Below are 6,481 nucleotides of genomic sequence, written 5' to 3' on the forward strand. Positions count from 1 at the left end.
TGTTTGACCTATGGATATATAAATTAAAAACATCAGACCAGGGGGCCGGCGCTGTGGTGCAGTAAGCTAAGCCTCCCCCTGGAGCGACGGCATCCTATATGGGCGCCGGTTCAAGCCCCGGCTGCCCCACTTCCAATCCAGCTCTCTGCTGTGGCCTGGGAAGGCAGTGGAGGATGGCCCAAGTGCTTGGACCCCTGCACCCGTGTGGAAGACCTGGAAGAAGCTCCTGGCTCCTGGCTTCAGATCAGCTCAGCTCCTCCATTGAGGCCAGCAGGCAGATGGAAGACCTTCCTCCCTGTCTCTCTCCCTCTCTCTGTACCTCTACCTCTCAAATAAATAAATAAGTCTTAAAAAAATCAGATCAGATCTTTCACATACAGGATTGGTAAACCATTTCAGAAGTCCGGAGGGCACAACAGTGGGGAGGTGAATTGGCCAAGGTGCTGAGGCCGGAGAGTCACTACTCGGCCTCCGGTTGGAAAGCAGTGAGCGCCCGGGGTGAGCCGGTGGGTTCCATGGTGGGGAGCAGTGGGCACCCGGGGTGAGCCGGTGGGTTCCATGGTGGGGAGCAGTGGCCCCCGGAGGTGAGCCGGTGGGTTCCATGGTGGGGAGCAGTGGCCCCCGGAGGTGAGCCGGTGGGTTCCATGGTGGGGAGCAGTGGGCACCCGGGGTGAGCCGGTGGGTTCCATGGTGGGGAGCAGTGGCCCCCGGAGGCGAGACAACATGGAGACTGAGGTTTCCAGAAGACGAAAATTGAAGGCGGCTGCAGGGCCACCGTGAGGAAGTGCTGGTGACAAATGACAGGAACTCCCAACAGAATGAGGACAGCAAAAAGAGGGGTAAACACACTAAACACTGAACGAAGGAAGGAAGGGTGGAGGACAGAGAATGGAGGAAGGGAGGGGAGGGGAGAGGAGGGGAGAGGAGGTGGGGGAGGGGAAGGGAAAGGGGTCACTGCACGCGTCTGTCTTGGGGTTGTAACCTGAATTCGAACGACAGCCTGATGAAAACGCAGTTCACGTCTGTCCAGCCTGCGAGGCTGCCTGGGGCCAGTCAGCTTCCCACCGGTGAGGACAGTGGCAGGGGAGCCTGGACGCAGCTGCTGGCCTGGGGCTTGTGTGGGGTCCCTGGCGTCTCAGCACGTACCCGAGGAGCATAGCTTGCAGTCAGGAGACTGAACCCCCGCTGTAGGGACAGGTGTGGGGCCGTGGCCGGGTCTCAGCTGATGAGGCTGCGTGCTGGCTTGAAGCGTGGACTTAGGGTGCTCCCAGGGACTTAGGGACTCGCTGAGGGTGTCCCCAGGCCAGGCCCCTCTCTCACAGGGCCCCGCCCCCGCAGGCGCTCACCTCCCGGAAGCCGCTCGGCATTCTCTCCCCCTCACCTCCATGGTTCCGTCACCTTGGCCTCCATCCTGCAGGCAGCTCTTGTATTCGGGACCTGGACTTTCTCTGAAGATTTACTTTGAAAGGTGATTGTTTAACCCGTTCTTGCTTTTTTCTAAAAAACGTTTAATTGATGTTTTATGGATATACAAAAAACTTGCCTAGTTATTTTTCAAGTTTTCATTACTCATTTAAAACTTGGAAAGAGAGAGATCAAGAAAGAGAGAGATCAAGAAAGAGAGAGATCAAGAAAGAGAGAGAGAGAGAGAGACAGAGAGAACGCCCACCTGCTGGTTCCCTCCCCAAGTGGCCGCGGCAGCCAGGCCAAAGCCGGGAGCCAGGGTCTCACCAGGTCTCTCACGCGGTGGCAGGGGGCCAGGTACTTAGCAGTCACCCGCGGCCTCTCAGTGTGAGTTTTCCCTGAGTGTTCTTCCCTTTTCGCAGCGAGGGAAGTTAAGGCTGCTTCCCTTTAACCCCACGTTTGCAGTTCTGTCGAGAGAACGGTGGGTTCCTCTCCCTGCGCTCGCCAGCCTTCCGGCCGGGCTCACGTCTGGTTTCGAGGTCGCCTCGGCTCCCACTGAGCGTTGTTTTCTGGCTGCCTTTCACTTAGACAATAAGAGCTCTCTCGGGAGAAGTCCTCGGATTCCCGGGGTTGTCCCTTGTTCTGTTCTTTGCATGTCTGAAAACTTCCCAGCTGCCTTTTTTTGCGTTAGGAATTGGGTTTTGTTCCATCATGCTTCATTTTCACTAAGGAAATTTATTTATTTTAAAGGCAGTGAGAGGCCGGCCCTGTGGCTCAACAGGCTAATCCTCTGCCTTGCGGCGCCGGCACACTGGGTTTTAGTCCCGGTCAGGGTGCCGGATTCTATCCCGGTTGCCCCTCTTCCAGGCCAGCTCTCTGCTATGGCCCAGGAAGGCAGTGGAGGATGGCCCAAGTCTTTGGGCCCTTGCACCCACATGGGAGACCAGGAGAAGCACCTGGCTCCTGGCTTCGGATCAGTGCGATGCACCAGCCGCAGCGGCCATTGGAGGGTGAACCAACGGCAAAAAGGAAGACCTTTCTCTCTGTCTCTCTCTCTCACTGTCCACTCTGCCTGTCAAAAAAAAAGTAAGCATTCTCTGTATGTATCTGTGTATGCAAATATGGGTAGAGCAGTTTGAGGAAGGAGACTACAGGAACGGCACAGAAGGTGGAATCGAAAGACAAGCTTGCGTCAGTGAAAATCCCTGAGTGGTCTTCTCAAGCCCGCATTCCCGTGAGGACGTGAGTGTGAGAGAAGATGCCAGCTACACACGCCTGTGCTTAACGTCTCACTTCATTGTTGACCCCGGAAAGCCCATCTATGGCGGACATGCTTTTATAAGGATTTTTTTATTTTACAATTTTTTAACATTTTGTCATCTTCTCTTCAAATGTAAACATTATATACATACACATATGTACTGTTTTTTCTTGAAAACAGAGAGAAATATTCATTGGCTTCGATGGGTTCACAGATTTTAGTAGGATTGCTCATCAGAGCCATAGCCTACCAATGAAAACCTGTTGAGAGTAAAAATAATTCTAGGGGCCAGCGCTGTGGCATAGCAGGTAAAGCTGCCGCCTACAGTGCCAGCATCCCATATGGGCGCTGGTTTGAGACCCGGCTGCTCCACTTCTTCTTCTTCTTTTTTTTTTTTTTTTTTTTTTTTTTTTTGGACAGGCAGAGTAGACAGAGAGAGAGAGAAAGAAAGGTCTTCCTTTGCCATTGGTTCACCCTCCAATGGCTGCCAAGGCTGGCGTGCTGTGGCTGGCGCACCATGCTGATCCGAAGCCAGGTCTCCTGGTCTCCCATGGGGTGCAGGGCCCAAGCACTTGGGCCATCCTCCACTGCCTTCCCGGGCCATAGCAGAGAGCTGGCCTGGAAGAGGGGCAACCCGGACAGAATCCGGCGCCCTGACTGGGACTAGAACCCAGTGTGCCGGCGCCGCAGGCGGAGGATTAGCCTGTTGCCCAGCCCCGCCCAGGGCCGCCAGTGAGCTCAGCTTGAGCAGCACCCAAGCTGGGGTCCCCGCAGGGCCGGGATGCAGAGCCCCCAGACAGCAGCTGCAGAGGGCGAGAGCAGAGGCCGAGCAGACGTCCTGCTGGTGAACCAGGAACTCTGTGCAGGCCCTCACTAGGGGTGGGGGCAGCCCGCGGCCCAGACGGCCCTCCCCGGCTCTGCCATTCTCCAGGCCTCTCCCTGCATCCACACCCAAAGCCCAGTGCACTCCTGCCCTCTCGGCAGTTCCCAGGCAGCCCCAGGGCCGTGCAGGACGCCCGCTGCTCCCACTGCCACAGCCGGGCCTCCCTCTCCTTCTCTGGCCCTGCAAGTCCACTTGACACGCGGACCTGACTCCCATCTAGAAGGGCCGAAGGCACGGCAAAGCCAGGAATGCGTCCCCCTGGGAGCGGGGTGTGGGTGTCGGCTTAGGTTCACGGGGAGACGCCTCCGGAGAGCAGCTCACAAACTCTGACTCTGAGAGATGAACCCTGCCCACCCCCCACCTCCCACCCCCGTGTTCCCTTCCAGCAACCGCAGTCATCAGACCAGCAAGCAGCCACGTTCAGAGACAGCACCACGACCTGATCCCAATGAACGCCTTCCATAAGAGGGCATTTACGGAAAAGCCTGTAACCCGGCTCGTCTTGTCTCCGAGGGAGATGGGATGGAAAGCAAGGCCAATTCCTGGGATGAGGTAAAGACGACAGGAAACAGTGCCTCTGCGCCTTTCTGGACACTATAACCATCTTTCTCTTGCAAGCCACTTTCCCTGGTGCACAGCCCGACTTGGGTTTTGCCTCGGCGATCGTTTTCCGCAGCGTGGAGAGCCCGCTGCCTGGTTTCTCGCCTGACAGCGAGGCTGACGGCTCCCTGTGTTTGAAGTTCTGTTGCTGTTTTCTGTGCACTGCTCGCCCAGGCTTTCCACCAGGCCTTTCTCTCTGATAGGACTTGAAAATATTTTCCCTTTGTTGTTTCCCATGGTGCATTTTTCCATGCAGAATCAGTATTACGTATTTTTGCTAGCATCGTTATTTGGATGACCTTGAGAGAGTTTTCCTGTAGATTTAGGGTTTTGTTGTTACAGTTAGAAAAGTTCTCCCAACCCCACATTGTACATGGCTGTTCCTCTGGCTTCGCCCACCATGTGTACGCCCTTAGCTATGTCACACCAGAACTATTAATCCACTGGCGACACGGTCCTGTCCAGTGGTGAGGGCTTGTTGCCAGTGGCTTCCACAGGACTGTAGTAACCCAACATAACCCATTTCCTGTCACAACGGGAGGCAAGGAACAGACGCCAAGCCTTGTCCAAGCAACAAGAGAACCGGGCGGAACGGCCTCAGGCCAGCTCGGTGCCAGGGCCGCTCTGCCAGCCCCCGCGGCTATCAGGGGAGACTTGTGAAATAAGTGACTGCCCACGAACACAGCCGTGAATGGAAGAACCAGGAACCCTCTGTGGATTAAAGTGGAAATGCTTTAAAATAAGGCTCCAAGACTTGAAAGCACGAGTCAGAACAGGGCGTAAATTATGGTACAATTTTGTGAAACTGGAGAAATGATGTTTATACAGACATCATAATGATTGACAGATGTGATGGAAGGATGGGGGCAGAGAGAGAGGGAGCTACATAGGTAGCTGATGGATTGATACATGGATAAAGAGGGAGGGAGGGAGGGAGGGAGAGAGAGAGGGAGGGAGGAGGGGAAATGTGGATAGATGGCTAGGTGAGAGATGATGGACAGCTGATGGATGAATGGACAGATAGGTAGACAGACAGACTGGAAGATAAATACAGATGGATAAAGGAAGGGAGGGGGAGGAGAGGGGAAGGAGGGAGGGAAAAGAATTGAAAGAAGGAGGAAGAGGAAGATGACGACAATAGATGGACAAAGCTGGTCTGAAATCAGTCAACCTGGGCTGAGCCCCAGCTCTGCCCTTTCTGGCTGTGTGGCCTGGATGATGGTGCGTAATCTTGTGATGCGGATTTATTATCTATAAAATAAAGATGCACAAGACCGAGACCCCTGACTCACACTTCAGAAGCTCAACGTGTTCTGAAACAGAACATGGCTTTCCTGACCAACTGAAGGTAAAACCTGGCCTTTATGGACAAGGAGCTCTTATACTGTGCATTTGTCCCGCCCACTGGGAACCCCCATTCACCGCGCCTGCTGCCCTAAGATGCACTTTGCTCTGATATATGCACCACTAATCAAGTGAATTTGGAATTCTGAAACACTATTTTCACTGGAGTTTGCAAAGGGGGTAATAAGCGTCTATATTCCTGATCTTTTTGTTATGAGAATTAAATAAGGAGATGTTTCTAAATGTTTTTCAATAATTAAATGAACACACACACACACACTCAGGAACTGGCACTGTAGTTATGTCTCTGGAAGCTTAAATTAGCTCTTCCTGGACAAACAAGGCAGCAAGGATTTTCACTGTGTTCCACCATAGAGTTTATTTTTAACAAAGCCAGTGCATTGCTGGTTTCAATAATAAATATAAGAATCTCAGATAAAAACCAGGCAGAGGAACAGTCTGAGTACCCAGCTAAGCACTATCACTCAGACTCGGCAACCACACTGAAACCACGTCACGCGTGGGTCTTCAGTGTGGACACTCCTGCACACATTAACAATGAAATCATATGATCAAAGAATTACTTCCTCTGCTACCAATAAATGAACCTTTCCTGTCCTTTTCTGAACTTGAGGTTTTGTGATCCTGAAGCTTTGTGGTTTTTCAGGGAGTGAGATTTCCCTGGCGTTCACCCAGGGCCCACTCTCTCTCTAACCTTGCCGCGGGCCCTTCTCCGTAACAGTAGGTCTGAGCATTCCGGAAGACCACCGTGGCCTGCCGAGTGTGGCTGAAGAGGCGACCCCTGAATCCTCACCTCCCTCCTTCCCCCTGGTGCTGGCCCTGCCCATCACAGCTGGGGCAAACGTCCCACGGCACAGAGGTCCTGGCGACATGGAGGTGCCCGCACGGGAGCAGCACACGTCCCCCTGGAAAGCCAGGCCATCCCAGTGTTGCACAGCAAACTGTGGCACAAAGCTGAAGAGCTGGAA

Source organism: Lepus europaeus, chromosome 8 (assembly GCF_033115175.1).
Source record: "Lepus europaeus isolate LE1 chromosome 8, mLepTim1.pri, whole genome shotgun sequence".
Taxonomy (NCBI): Eukaryota; Metazoa; Chordata; class Mammalia; order Lagomorpha; family Leporidae; genus Lepus; species Lepus europaeus.